This window comes from Anas acuta, chromosome 11 (genome assembly GCF_963932015.1).
Source record: "Anas acuta chromosome 11, bAnaAcu1.1, whole genome shotgun sequence".
NCBI lineage: Eukaryota > Metazoa > Chordata > Aves > Anseriformes > Anatidae > Anas > Anas acuta.
Genome location: NC_088989.1, coordinates 1,744,277 through 1,762,928, shown reverse-complemented (window position 1 = coordinate 1,762,928; position 18,652 = coordinate 1,744,277). Strand labels below are relative to the sequence as shown.

General features: G+C 47.1%; 1 long non-coding RNA gene across 1 annotated transcript in view; it reads left to right on the top strand.

The window, feature by feature from the left end:
* The first annotated feature begins 7,188 nt into the window (after positions 1-7,188).
* Positions 7,189-18,652, top strand: part of LOC137862637 (uncharacterized) — a 16,404-nt gene continuing 4,940 nt past the window's right edge. Inside the window, exon 1 of the long non-coding RNA XR_011100444.1 lies at positions 7,189-7,269. This is a non-coding gene — a long non-coding RNA (uncharacterized lncRNA). The remainder of the gene's footprint in view (positions 7,270-18,652) is intronic.

Here is an 18,652-nt window from a genome sequence, read left to right as displayed (position 1 = left end):
GCTAGAAAGGGGACACCTCCTGCACCTTTGGCTTCCAGCTTATGGATGTATTTCATGCCCTTGTGAGGTGTGACACCAGGAGAGCGCCGTGCAGGGGGGCAGCCAGGCCAGCGGGCTGCTCGGGGGAGCTCCCCCAGCTCCGACAGCACGGTGCTGCTCTGCCCTGTGCCAGCTCTTCTGGTAACGTCGTGCTGCCAGCCCGTGGCTCCGGCACTGCTGCCTTCCCTCGAGCCCACCGCATCGCTGCTCTGCGGGGTGACAGTGCCATGGAAACAAGCAGGATGCGAGGCCGTGTCTGCTTCCAGAGATGCTGCGCTGTGTGAGCTGAGCAGAGCGGGCTGGGGGAAAGAAATGAGTTTTTCATTAATGTTACCTATTGGTAACATTATTGGCGTTGCCACGAGGCAGCTGCCAGCAGGGTTGCAGGACACTGAGTTACTTGGAACGAGTTCTTTATGGCTGTGTTCTCAGAAAAACACCCCCTGCCCAGGGACACCGGGCTCCCAGCAGGGCCATACCTGACCCCACAACTTCCACCTGAGCCTTCACCCCCCCAGCACCCCATCACCATCAGGACAAGCGTATGCAGTTACTTGCCCCCATCTAGGGCCAGGCCCTTGCCCAGGTGTGCACTGATGCGTTTTTGTAGGTTTGGGCTGGCTGGGGTGAGCTTGGAGCCTGCTCTGTGCAAGAGGCTGCACGTTAGTTGTTGCAGTGCTATCTTTTAATCCTTTGTTGTTTGCGTCGCCTACACTGAAAATACAGCAACGTGCCAGTGTGTCTCCTCTGTCTTTAATTAGGCTTTCTTATTTGGTTTAAATTCTTTTTCATATTCGGGTTAATAGCTTGCAGTTGCACTTCACATTAATGTTTTTATTAAATGATCAATTGTTTTTGCAGGTTAGAGAACTCAGCAAATCAGCAAGCTATTTATAATAAAAGCTGTACCCACTTGATAGCTCTTACAAACCATATAAAATGAACGCTACTCACATTTGCCCGTGTTTATAACAACCCTAAATCCTTAACCACTTATTACACTGCTTTTTATACCTTATTTATCAGTGGCTGCACCCTCCTTAGGCAGCAGGCTGTGCTGAGTGTGGTGGCTGGAGGTGAAGCTGGCTGCGAGAAGTGTTCCCATCCCCGTGCTGCCCCTATGGCCGTGGTGGTGTCACCAGTACCCACTGGGGGTGACAGCAGCCAGGGCTCTTCCTCAGCCCCTGTTAAGAGAAAGTTTGAGCAGGAGCAGCCACTTGTCACAGTGAAGGTTGAAACCAGCTGGAGTTTTGCTTTCTGTCTGTACAGGGGAAGTGGGAGCGAGTCAGGGAGGTGTCCTGGAAGGACAAAGGATGCTCCTGCTCCCTCTGCAAAAGGATTGCTTCAGAGCTGGCAGCCCCTTGGACCTCAGAGCCATCACTGCCAGGCACCTGGTAAGGATATTGTTCTGTACCAGCACCAGGTACCTGCTGAGGATGCTGTTCTGTGCTCTGCCACTGGAGGAAACTCTCGATGAACCCAGGTGGGATGAGGTCCAGGAGCTTTTAATGTCCTTCAGGGCTCTGCAGTAATGCTCAGTGCCTGCTTACAGCCAAAGCAGACACCAGAGGTCTTTAGGGGGTGTGCTTCACTCTTAGGACATTTGGTCAAGGAAAGGCAGGTTTTGGGGAGAGGCCAAGTCATTCACATCTCCCATGAATTACAACAAGTCTCTGGAACGTGTGGTTTTAGGAAAAGGCAGTGGGGTGAGCGTGGTCCCTGCTCTCCCTGACAGGAGGGAGCAGTTCGTCCAGGATGAGTGGTTCATCAGAGCATGCCCGCTGTGCTGCAGGTCGTTAATAGGTATCACAGATTAAAAATAATGACCTTCTCACAGCCACTTCACTCCCTAAGGACAGCAGTGGGCTGCATTTAAAAGGCTCTTCAGTCCCCAGCTCTGTTACCGCGGGGCTGTTGTGAGCTCAGGTACGGACCATAATCTGCACCGGTTAACGTTGTGCTTAGGAATTCAGCATGAATCGCACGAACTAAAGCACATTGATTAGGGAGTTGACTTCCACATGAGGCTGATTCATCCAATTTTTATATTGCTGGCTCAACAAGTATCAGCTAATCGTCTCCTGTGAATGGTTTCGAGTCACCACTTTGCTACAGTCGGCTGGCAAGTGGCCACTGGCAGAGGGCTGGAGCGAAGAGCAGCGCCTGGCACCAGCCTGCAGCGGCGTTCACAGCCCCACACGGGGCAGGGGCAGAGACCTCGTGGGGCCGGGTGCTGCCCCGGGGGCCTCCTGTCCCACAGGAGGCTGGGGATGTGCAGGGGGACAAACAGGGAAGCAGAGGTTGAACGAGGAGAGGGGGAGAGCCAGGGTCTGGAGTCCCCTGTGGGAGGGATTTGCAGTTTAGAGCCCGTGCTCAAGTGATGATGTGCAAACGCCTGCAGCTTTTGGTGAGATGATTGCTTTTCTTATTAGAAATGGGTATAGTGACACGATCTGTATTTTGGGGGGGAGCTTCAATGTAAATCACGGAGCCGCTTCCACCTCGTCCCAGTGCGCGGAGGGCGCGAGGCTCTCAGTGCAGGAGTCACAATTAAGGAACAATTATCTCCCGTGTCTTGGGCTGATCTCCAGGTCATCCTGGCATTATCGCTTCTGATCTCATTATGAGTTTAAAATATGCACTAAATTGGCTCTTAATTCTATAGAAAAGGTCGAGCTTGCATTCTGCGGGAGTCAGGGGCGTGCTTAATGGGAAGATTTCCTCAAGGACAAGAGGTGCTGGGTGCTTTCCCTTCCTCCCTGCTGCCAAGCAGAAAATATTGTATAAAAAGAAGCTCACTGAAGCGCAGGCTGCTGAATGTTGGGTTAGTTCCTGCAAGTGGAATTAGTTAAATCATAAATTCCGCTGATCAAGGTTTTAATATAAACATAGAAACCCTTTGAAGTGTAAAAGGTGCTGCTAAAAAGCAGCATTTGTGTAACGTAGGTAAACTTCAATTTAACTGAATGAAGATGAGGATTTTTATCTTTTTTTTTTTTTTCCCGGTTATTGTATTGGCTGCTATTTTTCACACCTTCTGGAAGGCAAAAACTAAATGGAAACTGGACTCATTGCCGTGTTCACTGTTCAAACATTTTAATATATATTGCCTGGCAGCGCAAGGGCAATAATTATGTAGGCTGATCTTACCTGCAGAAATGGATTACCTGGGTCCGTGTTTCAAGAAGAGCTCCTTCCTGGAGAGCCATAGACCACGGTGTGGGTCTGTGGCTCTCCAGGAAGGCAGCAAGAGAGAGGAAAGCTGGATGCCCTTCACACGGTGCTGATGTAAAGGTGGCCTAATTTACCTGTCAGCCATCACAGCTGTTGCCCCTTAGCCCCAAATTCCTGGGCTGGCAATGTCTGTGTGGGGTGAGCTGAGGCCAGAGCTTTGGGGCAGCTGCTTCTGAGCACTGGGCTGCGAAACCCGTGCCTTTGCTCCCTGCTCAGCGCCCTGGGGTGAGCAAGGAGAAGCTCCCAGGGCGAAGCTGCTGCATGGTTTGTGCTGCCCAACCTTTGGAGTCCCAGGGGACTCCCTGGGGAGGCTGCATGCAGGTGTCAGTGTGTGTGTATGGTTTCTGCGCCTGGCAGCGCTGCGTGCGGTGGACAGGTGTGTGAAAGGTGTGTAGGAGTGAAGCAGGAATCGCAGTGCTGCATCATTTATGAACCTCACACAGGCAAAACCCGAGTTTTCCCTGCTGCATTAGAGAAGGATGAAATCCATCATTTATAAGGCTGAGAGTGAAGATGCTCTGAGACAATCTGCTTGACCTGCTGGGTGTTGTGGATTACAGAGCCAGCTCGGCACAGTACCGAGCGCCTGGCTGGCATTCATATCACAGAGACCGAAATCTTCTTTGCTACATAGCCAAAACCTCGCGTGCCCTGCCCTGCTAGGCACTAATTAAAACTACCTGTGTAGCAATTTACCAGTGTAGCGTTGATGGACATCTATTTAGTAAAGGACGCAACTGCTTTATTAACATTAATGAGCGATGGTAGACTTTGTGAAAAGGGCAAAAAAAAGGTCGTGCTTAAATCATCGCATTATCAGACTTAATTACAACAAGTTAATTTGTTGTTTGCCTGCCTCGCAGATGTTTAGGAAAACACATTCTGTACTTCATATCTCACGCATCGATGCTATTGCTCTTTATGCTATAGTTAATATAGTCATTAGAGCTGGCCAAGGATGACGGTGATGGGGTTTATTGATGAATTGTTTTCCAGCGCCTTGCCAGCCAAATCCATTAGTGATGGCGTGTACCAAGCACAATGCCATCCTTGTCCCCGGCTATACGTCTTGTCCGTGCTCACCTCTAGTAAAATACAAATAGTAACAATAAATAATGGACTAGCGCTGCACAGGGTGTGCTGCTCACTGTTCCTGTGGCATCGGACGTGCCCTTCAGTGTTTCCTGCCATTGCAGAGAAAACTTCCTGGGTCCTCCTTCCCCTTAGTGGTCTGCAGGTGTGTCAAGCTTAGCGTTAGGAAATTCGAATAATTCACTCATACAGCCACTTTACATTCAGTGACTTCAGGCCCAACAGTCTTCTGTTCTATGGGCCTTCCACCAGTGCTTTTTGCTTTTCTCATGTTTTTTTTTTTTTTTTTTTTTTTTTTTTTCCTGAAAAAAAGATAATAAGTGTAGTCCCAGACTGTGCCCTAGGAAGGGAATGGAAAGGCTCCCTTGACATAAGCATGATCTCGGTAATGATGGGGTCAAACTCTGCTCTTCATTAGCATCTCCCATGGCCAGAGACAGAGCCCAGCCTCCCCAGATCTCCCATTTAACAACTTTCCTGGTGATCTGCCTGGTGCAGGCTGCAAAACGCTCTTACAGGAGGCGAAGGCTCTGTTGGCTCTCTTTGCTCACTGTGTTTTAAACTGACACCCAAACGCTGCGCCTCTCCGAACTACTGCTTTTGTGATTAGACTTGTCTACATTGCTATCACTTAATAAAGCGGCTAAACGCCTAGGGAGAGGTAAAAATAAGCTTTGCTTTACTTGGGATGAGAGAAGCATTTTCTTCTTAAGTTAGTTGTTTTGGAGTTGCTTTAATTGTAATGGGTAAACCGAGGGTGATTATATTAATATAATTGATGTTACCAAATGGAGTTTATAGTTATTGAAGCAGTAATAAAAAGTAACTTATAATAACCATTAAATGATTTGCTGATGTTTTATGGGCATTCCGCATTTATAGTAACCCAGGCGCATGCAGGCACTGCTCAGGCAGGAGCAGAAGTGGCAGGAGCAAGAGGCAAGGCCGGACGCTGTGCTTCGTGCAATCTTAACAAAACGTTTCAGCTCACACCTGGTTCAGGCTTGGAGTCTGCTCCCTTTTGCCCTCAGATGTTTTTTTTTTTTTTGCCTGCCTCTGGTCATGGCTGCCTACGGAGAGTACAGCCAGAGCACTGGCAATGGGTACAGGAGAACTCATTAATTCAACGAGCTGTTTATTCATTAATTCATTTATGTTATCATATACAAACTTTTAAGTGTATTGGATTAAAAGATACCCTGTATAATTGTGCCCTGGGTGTATTTAATTTGTTTTCCATAGAAGCCAATGGAAGCAGTTCAGTGATTTCCCATGGGGATCCGTGAATCTGACACGCTGGGGAGCAGGACTCGGGAGTCCTGGGGAAAGCTGGAAGGTCGCTACTGTGTTTTTGGAGCCTAATACACAGTCAGAGACTACTGTGATATAATTAATGCCTACTTAATTAGGCTCAAATGAAAGACTTAAATTAGGCTCAAATGATTAGACTCAAATGTGTCTGGGTACAAACTTAGGGTCTGGATGGAGTTCCTGCTCGGTGAAGCCCTGGATATTACATTTATTACTCTCCTCACCTATGACTGCCCGAAGCCATCCCGCTGCCCCAGCCCCGGGGTGCTGGCCGACCACTGACTTACTGACCACTGATATTTTTCTCTTCTGCAGAAAACCTCATGTGGTTATTACGTGGTTACCATTTGGTTAGTATTTGCTATTAACCTCCTAGCCCCTTTACCCTATTCCTGATGAATTTCTGGAAGGCTGGCAGTTTGGACACGTGAGCAATTCAATCTCTTCTCCTGCCCTAACAGGTTTTGAGATGGATGGAGGGCAGGAGCTGCTCCAATACCGTGAGCAGAAAAATCAGCCACACGTGGCATTTCCCTTCTGATTATTCCTTCTCATCCGCGGGACTGTGTGCATGTTTCCATTACGAGACTGATCGTGGCAGAGCTCTTATATTTGCAGTACAAACCCACGTTCATCTGAATGCACTCACGTCCACAGAGCATCCCCAGGGAGGGCCGTGCTCTCCTGGATTTCTGTGTTATCTCCCCATCTCCCCGTGGAAATGTGTGCAGTTTTCCAATGCCTCTTTAAATATTGCTTCTCTGCACCCCACATCTTGATGTGCACCAGTAGAAATGACGCCATCTACGTTATGTGATGCAGATCTCCTTTCCTTGTCTGAATGTCTTTCCTGTTGTACCTCTAACGAGTAGCAGATCCTTTCCTCTTGTCCAGTGCTGAGCACACGTTTGGCCTCCAACGCGTGGTAAATTATTCAGGGCGCAGAGATGAGGATATATACAGGTGTCTTAATGGGTACAGCACTGCTGTGTCTCTGCTCTGGATATCTCAGAATAACTTTCTGCCATGAATGCTAAAATACCAGTTCGCAATGTGGTGTGAAGAGAACAGATGGGTATTTCGCCATGTGATGTAGCACAGAAAACCGCTTTGATTTAGTGTACTATGCTTGTCTGACTTTTAAACTCATATTAAACAGAATTTCATAAAGACAAACTTGGTATAAAATCTAAATAACAGGCCACTTGGCGGGAGGTTACTAAGCGATGAAAATTATTGATTCTTTCTCCTTTCATTTCAAATGGGCAGATGTGCATGAATATTTATTTTCTTTGAGGGCTTTTTTTAGAGGGGAAAAAGGTCTTCAACAGGTGTTTTGATTTCACAGCACAATCAAGGGAATTAGTACTACATATAAAATAGTACTTAAAACCATTAAATCCCTGAACCCGCACTGTCATAGGAGAACTTCTCCCCTGATATAAATCCATTCTTTTTGTTGCAGCGTTCCTGGCTTTCAGCCTTTGGGGTTATTACATAGTGTTAGTTCGCAGGCTCTTCAGAATGACTGTAGAAGATTTGGCCACTTAGGAACAAATGTCACAAGACCTTCTGGCACTGTCAGTGTCCCAGGTAGGTGCTGCTTCTCAAGCCACTCTCCCCAGCTATTCCCTAGAAGTGCTATAAAAACCCTGAAGTTTGTTTGGAAAATCTTGCTGCTGCTGACTGCATGTGGGAACGATGCTGCTGGGGAGGCAGCAGGGTAAAATCCATAAATACTACTATGCTTTTATGCAGTTTATATTATCAGAATATGCAAAATATTTATTATATAATAGTCTCATTATATCTTTATTGTAATATTAAAATTACTTAGCTTGCTTCTTAAAAGAACAAATGGTCTTTCAACAACATCAGGGAAAAATAGGGAAAGAAGGAGAGAGTTGAGACTGGCTCCTTTTTATTAATGGTATTCCTCCGAGGATGCACCATTTGTGTTTTTTAAAGTTGGGATGCAGGAGGAGAGGAAGGGTGGATTGCCCTCAGTTTGGAACATCACAGCGTACCAGTGTGCACTGTTTTTGTGGACGAGAACCTCCAGCCTACAAAGTTCTTGTTAAAAGGCTCTATCTGGCTGACCAGATGGTGCAATTTGTCTGGCACTGACATTTGGGAATATCCGCTGAATTTTGCATACGGACAACTGTTTTAATTACCCAGTGTCTTGCTGTGTTAATCTTATTTGTCTGCAGTGACCAACCCCTTTCTTACTCCTGGCATTCATGTAGTCGTATCGTGTGTGCTTTTATGCAACTTGCTTCTTGTTCCTGCTTTTTTATTCTCTCTGCCCCCTGGATATTTCCTCAGGCTGCACTCCTCCTGCTGAGGGGCAGTGAGATGCTATGGAAAACAAACCAGGAGTGTGTGAGCCTGGGATGCTGAAAGCCTCTCTCCCAAGCTAATCCTTTCATCAGAATATATATATGTTTAAGACTCTTGTTGCAATGGAAGTAGTACATAGGATTAGAGCAGAGAATGAGCTGCAAAGCCTGGTTTTATGGCTGCAGAGCAGCTCTGAGTGTGGCAGCAGCTGGCTGCGTGACCAGGTTCCCCTCCTTAGGGAGGACGGACAACAGAGAACTCAAATACCTGCGGTGATATAAAAGAGCAGCTGTAGCATCCTCCTCTGGAAGGCAGAAGAGCCATTGACCTTCTTGCCACTACCTGGAAGAAAATTCCTTTGTGCTGTGCTTGCTGTGCCACTGCCCATGCCAGGGGAGCAGTGGTCCCTGCTGTCACCTCCCCGGGTGGCACAGGGTGCTGGGGAGGGGCATGGGGTTTGGCCACCCACTGCCACGCATCCCCCAGCCCTCCTGGTGGCCTGCCCCATGCCCTCTACCCACCACTGCATCCCCCAGCAGTGAAGGAGGAGCAGGAGCAGGTTTACACCCAGCAGAGACCCGGGCTGGCCCCTCCAGGCTCGGCTCATTCATTACAGTTTAATTTAGGAGATCGGGGCCCAGGTTTGTGTGTGCGCAGAGGAAGCAGCTCATTACAGCTTAATTGCTCGTATTGCCTGGAGCAATACATCTGTATTGATACAGAGCGGCACAGAAATGTGCTATCCATTAAAGCAAACCTATTAGTCCTCTATTGCGACGGCAAGGTTTATTATTTGATACGTGGGCTGTGTTTGCAGTCACGCACGGCGAGGCATCCTTCAGCACCCGCTGCCCTCCCTGCTGGTGGGGCTGCTCGGGATGGTGCCCGGCCAGGCCCAGGCACCTGCCTCCTCCTCACACCTTTTTGAAGAGATGTAAAGTGTAATCAGCGAGGTTTGTACCTCCCTGCTGTGCTAGGGCTACTGAATTTCTTAGCCAAGGATGTGTTTAATGTGCTGTTACCGCTGGCAATTGTGATGGATCGTGTGTAATAGCGGTGGTATGTAACTGAACGACTGGGTAGTTAATTACTCCAATTATAACGTTTTATGAAAAGGAATTGGATTCACGGTTGTTCGTTATGATGATGAATTCCCTACATTTTATCACTGGTCATCTGCGACATGTGGCCGGAGCCCCACGTTTGCAGAGCCCTCCCTGTTCCTCCCCTCCTGCACCTGGGACAGGCGCTGGTGTCACCCAGCAGTGGGTGAGGGGTTTGGTGTCCTGGTTCAGTGCCAAAATTCTCTTGTACACATTGCTGACATCTGAGGATTCTGCTACACGTTGCACGGCTTGCTTTTGCAGATAAATTTAGGGTTAGTTTTCTGTGACTAGCATAATGCATCTATTTGGAAGGAGGGTTTTTGTGTTTCCAGCTTTGTGCTATTTCAGGCTTCGGGGAAAACGTTGGCCTTAAATCTTTGGAGAGACCAGGGAGTGAGTTGTTTTGGCAAATTGTGTAGAGCAAGTGAAATGACAGGAATCGGGAAGTGGGAGTACTGCTTGGTACAAGATCCTTGACTCTCGTTGAGTGATAAATTTTCCATTACTAAATAGCTGGCACATTACGTTACACGGGGTTGATGGGTGCAAATTATCGGCTTGGTTGTTTCCAGACAGAATGTTATTAGCTGGAGGGAAATATGGCAAACCGCCAGAAGCAGAGGGCGAACTCCTGTGTTCACTGCCTTGAATTGCAAAAGGAAACGTGTGCGCATATTCTAATTGGCAATAGGAAAGTCACTACCAAAGCTATATTTAAAGTGAAGAGATTGAGCTCTTTCCAATACAGACTTGAGACCTTGATCACATTGAGAATATCGGAGTGCCAGGTTAATTAGAAACGGCGTGTAATCAAATAACTGAATTTCCTGCCACACCGAGACCGTAATACTCAGGACTCAAAAAAGGATTGTGAGTAAGCACGGCAAGAAAGCCTACAGAAACAAATATTTCAGAGAGGATATTGAGCTCCACCATTCAAGCAGTCTGCAAAAAAAATCAAGGTGAGACGTCTCAAATGGCCGGACATCCCCCTGCCCTCATCACTTCGCCTCCTTCCCGCGTGCTTCCCAAGCACAGAGGTCGGAGTTGGGCCAGCGCCTTCCCTGGTCTGGCTCTTCATATTTTCCCATTCTGCACTGACCCCCAAAATATGCAGTTTTACACAAGCTTGCACATATACAGCAAGCGCTTTTCGTAGTAATTTCTTTTTAGCAGCCAGTGTGCAAAAATGCTGGAACCAAACATTGACGGCATGGTTTTCCCAGCGTCCCACGAGTTTCTGTGGGATTGGAAACCTCCTGAGCATACTCCTTACCAGTGTAAACTGTGAGCAGCCGAATCTGCAGTACAAGAACTGTTATATAACATACGTGTGGGTGATGTTACGTGTAGACAGTGAGGCAAAAGCTACGGAGAGCAGAAGAGTTGACTTGGAGGGCTTCTGGCACGCCAACGGCTCCACTTCCCATCCCAGGCAGCCTGGCTGCGAAAAGCTATTTTGAAATCTCTTTGAAAAACACTGGTGTCATCTCCTGTTCGGATCAAATCGAAAAATGTTCTCACTGGAGCCTTCTGCAATGAAAATGAAAGGAGGGCTGAGCCTGGCTGGGGCTTGGTCCTGGGCCTGATGAGATGAGGTGCTGAAGTACAGCAGGAGTGCTGTAGGAGCTCGAGGTTCTGCAGCCGATGATGTGAATGGCTCCTGGGGTGCACCAGAAAGGCAAGCACACACTCAGCAGCATTTTTTTTTTTTTTTTTTTTGCCTAGAGAATAATGTGACATGGGTGGCTGTGCTGCCCTGCCAGCTGGGCTGAGCTGTGCAGCCAGCAGCGTGAAGACGCGCTCGCTGGGAAAGCCTTGTGAAGGGAGATGGGAAATCACAGCTCCTTTGTACAGAAACTGCACGGCTTTGCCAAGCTGCAGCCAGCCTGTTTTTGGGGAACGCCAAATATTTGTTCGCAGTCAAGGCAAACATACCGATCTCATGTCAATAGACGTCTTGATTCTGTTCGGAGTTTGACAGCAGCGTGCTCGCCCCAGCCAGATCCATTGCTTTCATCGGCGCTGCTTCTTACACAAAATGCTCAGACTGTTTTTGTTTTGACATAACAGGAGATCATTTCTCATCACCAGCAGTAGCTGCTTTCAGAAATCCCTGGAGTCAGTAGCCCGCAGACTTGCTGTGTTATCTCTGTGGGAATCCCGGGGGTCTGGGTCTGGCTGTCCCGGCGCGACGCCTGCTGTGCGCGCTGCTGGGGCTCTGCGCCACCCGCGCTGCGTAAGGCGTGCTGGGCTGCAGGGAACCTGGTTATAAAATCCTTCTCTATATAGATATTCATGGGTGTGTTTTCCAGTTTCTGCTTGTTTTTGTTATGATTTAGTATTAGCAATGTTTAACTTTTTATCCCAAATCTCCTGTGTCCGTTCTTCGTGAGCGTGTACTGCCATGTGCCTCCGCAGTGAAATTCAGGATAAACTCCTGTGCCAATACAGGCATTACAGAGCATCCCTGCATTGCTCTGCTTCTTTGCAGCAGGAGCCCTGCCACAGGAGGAAACCAATCCGTAATTAACCTGCCTGAGGTGGGTGACACACCAGTGTCACTGCCACCCACCTGTGGCTGGGGAGGGCTGCTCCAGCCGCTCACCTCCCACTGATGCTGATTAAATAATCTCACACATTTGCAGGCTGGGGCGAGGGAGCCTTGCCTGCAGCTCCTGTGGAAGGGAGGCCAGTCACTGCATTAATTCCCCTGGGGTGGATTGGTTTCCTTCCTGTGTAATAAAGTTGCCACGTGCACTGTCAACGTGTGCTTGCTCCCTCTCAGCTTGAGCCACGGACAGATTTGCCAAGATGCCGAGTGACCTGGAGGCTCCTGGGACTTCCAGCGCCTCTCAAATATTTGAGAGTTGTAAATGCTGGTCTTAATTTATTCTGGGTTATATTTCCACTCCCATCAATTGACATAGAAGAGGCAAATGGCAGCAAGTAGGAGCTTTTTTCTGTTCCGTGTCTTATTTCAGTAACTATACAGGAACTGCAGATCGTTAAATTCCTTGGTTAGGGAAATAAGTGCAGACGTCCAGCCATCATACTGAATATGTAAGTACTGGTGACAACCTGAGCCTTAAACAGGGCCCTTGCAGTCTGCCAATTTGCTTATTCCTGCAATCAGATACATGTGATTCATGCTGTGGAGTTATGTAAACATTTTATTAAACATTTATACATTTTATTTTATTTTTTTCATTTAAGAGAAGGCCGTCCCTGTGGATATTGCAGGTTATGCGGTTCTCCAGCTTTATGGGGAAAAGCAAACCATTAGCTTAGTAAATCGTAAAATGGGAACGCTTCCCAGGTTGGTACGGTTTGAATCCAGTCCCAATTTAGACAAGAGACCTGAAATCTCCTGGTAGAGACACACTCCATTTTCCTGTTTTTATATTTTGAAAAATTGGCTGGGTTAGGTCTTGTCCTGCCGATTGTTTCGATGTGAAAACTATTCATAGAAACAAATCTATCTGCTGGCACGGACGAGGTGTTCCTGGTGTTATGAAGTACTGAGCAGGACGGGAGTCTGCAGGTTCAGCTCCAACGGCAGAGAGCACCTCAGGAACATTTTGTGCTGTGGAAAGCAAACGGTGGATGAAAGCAGCTGCCTGGGGTACGTGCAGTGGGGTGAGGTTTTGCTCAGTGATGTGCCACGGGGCAGCAGCAGAACACGGGGCAGAGCCTGAGTGCATCCCTCTCCCATGGCAGGTGCGGGTGCTGCTGTTGGCTGGGTAAATCCACACCATGAGGCAGGGAGGAGTGCGTGAAGGCACTTGTATTTTGCTTTGGTTTGCCCATTTAAACATGGGTGAAGCAGGCAATGTGAAATTCGTAATAATTAAATGGCATCGGAGCTGGCTTTTAGCAGTTTGGATGTGAGTCATTGTGCCCAGACTTATAAAAAAAATAAAAAAATGCAGTATCATTCATTGCTTCTGCTATTTTAAATTACAGAGGGGGAAAAATAGTCCAAGCTAGCACCTACTGAAGTGAATGGGATGACTTCATTCATTTGGGGGGGTTGTTTCATATTTTAGGACCTTACATAAGAGCTCCCACGTCCTCCCCCTTCCCAAACAGTTGGAGGCAAACCGAGCACAGGCTCCTCCGCACAGCGTGGCTTCTCCAGGGATGAGGCGAGGGTTTAACAGTTGGTTAATTCATCATTTGACTGCAAAAGGTTGGTGGAATAACTTACTTGGGGAAAACTAGCGGGTAAAACAACGCTGGGTAGTGCCAGAAGCCTCGGAGGGTTGCAAATACTGCCATTAGCAAAGAGGGCACGGCGTTTGGGGGATTCTTCAAAGAGCTGATCTTTTGGGGTTGGCCCGAAGAAATGTTCTGTCTTTCATCTCTGCTCGCCCCTGGGAATAGGTGATTTCGGCAGCTTTCAGTGAACTTCATTTCTCATGTTAGGAAAGCAAAGGGCAGTGAGTGTGGCTGTGGCTGAGGCCACCTCTCACCCTCCTCTTCCCCATGGCACATTGCATGGGACTCTCTTTGGTGTTAAAGGTATTTATTAGTGCTTCTCACATGTAAATAGGCTTCCCGGCTTCTGCCTCTAACTCAAGAGATGCAGAGAAGATGCTGGAATGGTGTCCACAAGGGGAATGCCCTTGGATGACTGCTGACCAGGAAACAAAGCTGGTTCCCAAACCCTGACTTTTGTTTCCAGCAGCCTGCCGCTCCTCTGCTCTTAGTTCTTCCATTTCCCTTGTAAATACAGACTGACACCTGCAAACTTTCTGCCTATGGCAGTTGTGTCTTTGTCAGCACCTCTTCCTGAGAGGAACATGCGTGATGGTTTCTGGAAATAGTCATCTTCTCTCAGAGCCCAAAACAAACCCAGACAAACGCTTTTTCAGTCTGGAATGGCACAAATAAGTAACCTGCACTCGTTAAATTAGGCACTGTAACAACACTGAGCTTTAAATCGCTGTCCTAGTAATTATCACCATTATTGTCATTATTAGGTGACATAAGATTTTATTGCTGACAATTTGGAGGTTTTGATACACTTATTTGAGCTGACTGCTCTTCTGGCTAAGAATAATTGCTTGGATTCCTCTCATGGGCTTTTGCTGCTATAAAAAGATTGTTGACCTTGAAGCTTTTATTTGATTTTGGGTACTTATTCAAATACAAATATTAATAACCTAGAGAAAAAGATGCAGCTTCCCAAGCAGAACTTCCTATTGAGGACCGGGGCCCTTGCACAGAAACGCACGTTTTGTTTGCATTGTCAGAAATCCGCAGCCTCTCCCTCAATGCTCCTGTTTCTGCTCTGTGTTATCTGCCCTGGCCTTTGTGCTCTTTTGTTTGGGCTCCTTGTCTACACGGGTTTTTCAGGAAGCTTCCTGTAGGGTTTTTGCTTGCCCTTGTTTGGAGGAGGAGGAGTGTGTGCTGCTGGTGCTTCTTCAAGTGTAGTATTCTCTAAGTTATCAAAAGCAAACATAAGCCTTTCTTTTACCTGGCTGTACCCGTCTCACAGATGACTTGGTGATAAGCCAGGACACCAGTGCACAGGTGGGCAATTCCCTCCTCATCCATGGGCTTGTCGGGGAACTTCTGGCAGGTTGCAGCCCCTCCTTCAGCCTCTGTTTCTCTCCCTGCACAGGGTGACCCTGCCAGCTTTCCTTGTGAACTAATTGCAACTCACTGACAAAGCAAAGGGCACTTTATTTGTAGTAATTACATATCTAAGTCCATTGCTAATAAGAGCCTCACCGAGGCTCTGAATGCAAATTTTGTGGCATCTGATGCTTCAAATCAGAGAGGACGGCCCCGAGGAGCTTGCACAGGCTGTGCGTCCTCCCAGGGCAGCTCCGGAGGCTCCTGCAGGGAGAGTGATAACACCACAGGGACAGGTGGGAGGCACCAGTGAACGATCCCATGAGGAGAAATGGCCAAATTACAGGAGAAAAGCTTTGTTTGCATTACAAATGATAAAAAGTGGCAGATGTTTTAAAAAATATGGACATAACAATTTGTGAATTTGTACGCTTATTGAAGTGCTGTCAGGTGCATCTGATGCACATGGAAACCAGGGGTTTTACTGGAGGATCTCAGTATTGGAGATACTCCAATAATTAAAACTCCAATATATTTCTTTGCTAGCTTATTCATCTTGTCCAGGGAGAAGAGGATTCGAAGGCTCTGCAGCAAACAGGAGAGAAGTGGTCAGACCGATAATCAAAGCCTTACAAATTAGCTCCATGCTGGAGAACTGGGGTCAATTTTTATGCTCCAGGACATGGGAACTTCTCTAGCAGGAAGGGTGTGAATGATGTGTGTGTGCTTGTGTCCATGCTCTGGCGGGTTCCCGGCTGTGTTTATTTCAAGCAGTTTTGCTATTCCTACAAGAAGTCTGTTGTTGTTTCCCCCCATTGCTGTAGTTGGAGGGAGGAGATCTGCCACAGCGTGGCTGTCTCTGTATTCACTTCCTAACGTGGCGTTGCATGAAATGGTGTGCGTTTAGGTGATGTACCAATTCAGCTGTGGTAATAACAAAAAAATGATCTGGGAAATAAGTTAAGAAGAAAAAAGAGTCAGATAACAACATATAATGGTGCCAGGCAGTGTGAAAGACTCTGGAGAACTCTGAAATGTCATGGTTTCATGCAGTGTGCAAATAAGGATGAAATTGAAAATCAGCTATTTTAGGAAAGCTATCTCTTCATTTGCATGAAATAATAATCAAATAATTATCCGGCCACCTTAAACAGCAACGTTGAAGATTTGTTTAAGGTCACCTAACTGCACAGAGTGCCACGATACGCAGGATAAATTCTTAAGTATTTGGTACAGCTATAATTACTGATGGCATTTGTTAATTTTTATTTTGAATAAACACTTGTCTATCTATAGGTATGGAGTTGGAATAAACAACTTCAGCCTGCAAACATCTAAAAATATTTGACTCTCTGATGGATCTTGAGTAGTGTTGAACTCCAGGTGTTAACCTGAAACTTAGGAACTGAGTCAAATCAGACACAAAGATTTTCAGTTGCTTTTAATCAAGCAAGTAAAATTAATGAGTCCAATGATAATAAAGATTTCTCCTTGTGACAGCAGGTAGACTGACGGACAAAAGGCCAGATGAGTCAAAGTCCTCTCCTGCATAATTTGAAAATACTTTGTTTACAAAGAGGAGAAGAGCAAACCTTTATTCCAGTGAGCTGCAGAAGTGTATTTTGTGAATTGCAGGCTAGAAGATTGCTTCCAAAGGGCCGTTATTACAGTGTGTCAGCGATGATCACTGGCTGCTTGACGTTCCCCACCTAGCTCTTACTTTCCCTTCTACGACAAGGTTGTAATCTTGGCAGCATACAAAAGAAATGTGTCTGGTCAAGTGTGGTGCAAATGAGTTGAGCTTAATGGTGGAAAAGTGGAAGGTCACCTTTTTTAGATGATCTTTAACAGAGTCACCAGCATGTCAATCTTTTGGCTCTAAGATCAAAGCCAAAATAAGCAACAGAACAACTGTGTTTATATTGAATAATTTAAGCTGTCTATACTATATGGGACTCAGACAGAAATTTGAGTATTATATCCATAGTATGGTCTCTAAGCAGTGCATTTTTTTCTCTGTTATTGTTCACAATCCATGCCTCTTATGATCTCTTTTATTGGAGTTAATGGCAAATACTTCTAAGTAATAATAAGGGTGCAGGCTAATTGTTCAGTAACCACAGCTAAAGAATGCAGTGGCACAAAATTTTCCACCCTGGTACAGAAAGGCTTCGTTTCCATCATGCTATTTAACATCCTCACTTAGAGTCCTTAGGATGAGTCATTGCCTCTGATTTAGGATCATTGAAAAGCACGTAGTTTCTGCCTTTATTTAATTGACTTCTGATTTACTGTTAATTAAATCCACATATCCCTGATTGTGTAGTTTAAAACGGGACTTGTCTGGGTTATATCTGAGGCAGGGGAACGTGGCTGTGGCGCAGCTCAGTGGTGTATCTGCGGTGAGAGCTACGCCTCGTGCGCATCCCTGCGTGCTGAGGTTTGCAGCACGTGGCGGGCTGCAGGGCAAGACGTGTCCCCGTGCAGGTGTTCCTGAGAAACCCTGCACCACCTCGGCTCTGCCTAAAATCTATGCTGTGTTTAAATAGTCAGCTAAAGAGTCACGGCGTTAGGTTGTCAGCAGTGGCTGTTTGTGCCCCTGCGATGATGGGACGGCCAGGTGGGATGCCAAGGGTTTCAGTCTGGCAAGGACACTTGTGGCAAAGCTTCTAGAAAGCCAGCAGGGGGACAATTATTCTCGTTTTAGAGAAGTGGATGGGTAAAGAGATGCTGTAACATGATGTTACAAGGGAGCAGCTTTCTGTGCTTATTGGCCCCATCTCCCGGGGGTGAACCCGCCCGGTGGCAGGGGTTGTCCTGCCGGCCCCACGTCTGTCCTGCAGGTCATCCACCTGCCCTCCCCTTTGTGCCTGCATGAAATACGGAGTGACCACGGGCTGCAGGAAAGCAGCTGCGATCCTTTTCCTCCAGGGTAAGGCTTTTGTAGCGATGTTTAATTAATAACAGCAATAAATCCTCTCAGCCCATCGGTCTCCCGCAGCACAGGTGAGCATTATCACAGAGACAAAACTCGGGGCGCCGGGGTTAATTAACTTGCTCCGGGCTGGTGCCTGAGCCAGGGTGGGTCTTCTGTCAAGCAAACTCCGCAGTCAAATGCATGGAAATTAGAAGAATGTCCCCACGGAGGCTGCTGAAGCAGCCACGACAAGGTCACAGAAGGCACAGGAACAGCAAAATGAGAAATGTGTGAACAAGTACAAGCAAATAAGGAGGAAAAAGAGGGAGGAAAGATCCAGGAAGGAAGATGAAATCTGTTGAGCACCATTTTTTGGCCCTTTTTCCCCTCCCCGCACAGGTGAGGCAGGATATTGGTGGCCGTGGGGCGGCTGGGTGCTCACTGCCTGCTGCGAATAAGCAGCAGAGTGTGTGATGGCTCTCCTCATCCCGTAATACGTGCAGCAAAGTACGTATTTAATGTAATCAGACTGGAGGCTATAGATCAACAGCACTTTCTGCTTTGTGCAGCTTCTGGAATGAGTCATGTTTTCATCTTCATTTGGATGTGCGCATCCTCCAAGTCAGTTGATAAATTGTCCTCCCCTAACTCAATTAAATGTGGCTCTGTTTTCCTGTGGTGCTACAGTTTAATTCACAGCATTGCAGCGAATGTACTGCAAGGAGGCTTCTTGTACGTTATTTGTACATGTTGCTGTTTTGTCTGAAAGAGCTATGGCTGTAAAGTAAAATATGAATTTCTAAAGAGAAACAAAGTCTTCTCAAGCCACACTTTTAATAAAGCCCTTGAGACCAGTGCATGGAGAACCCTGAACGTCAGCAGAAGACCTCCGAGCTACACCCGTTCACCCTGATGTTCCTGGGCACGTCCGAGGTTCACCAGGGGCTGCTCATGACCCATGAGGGAGCCTCTGCCAACACGAATTGTCACGCTTCAAGAAAGTGTGGTGGTGGCAATTAATGCCATT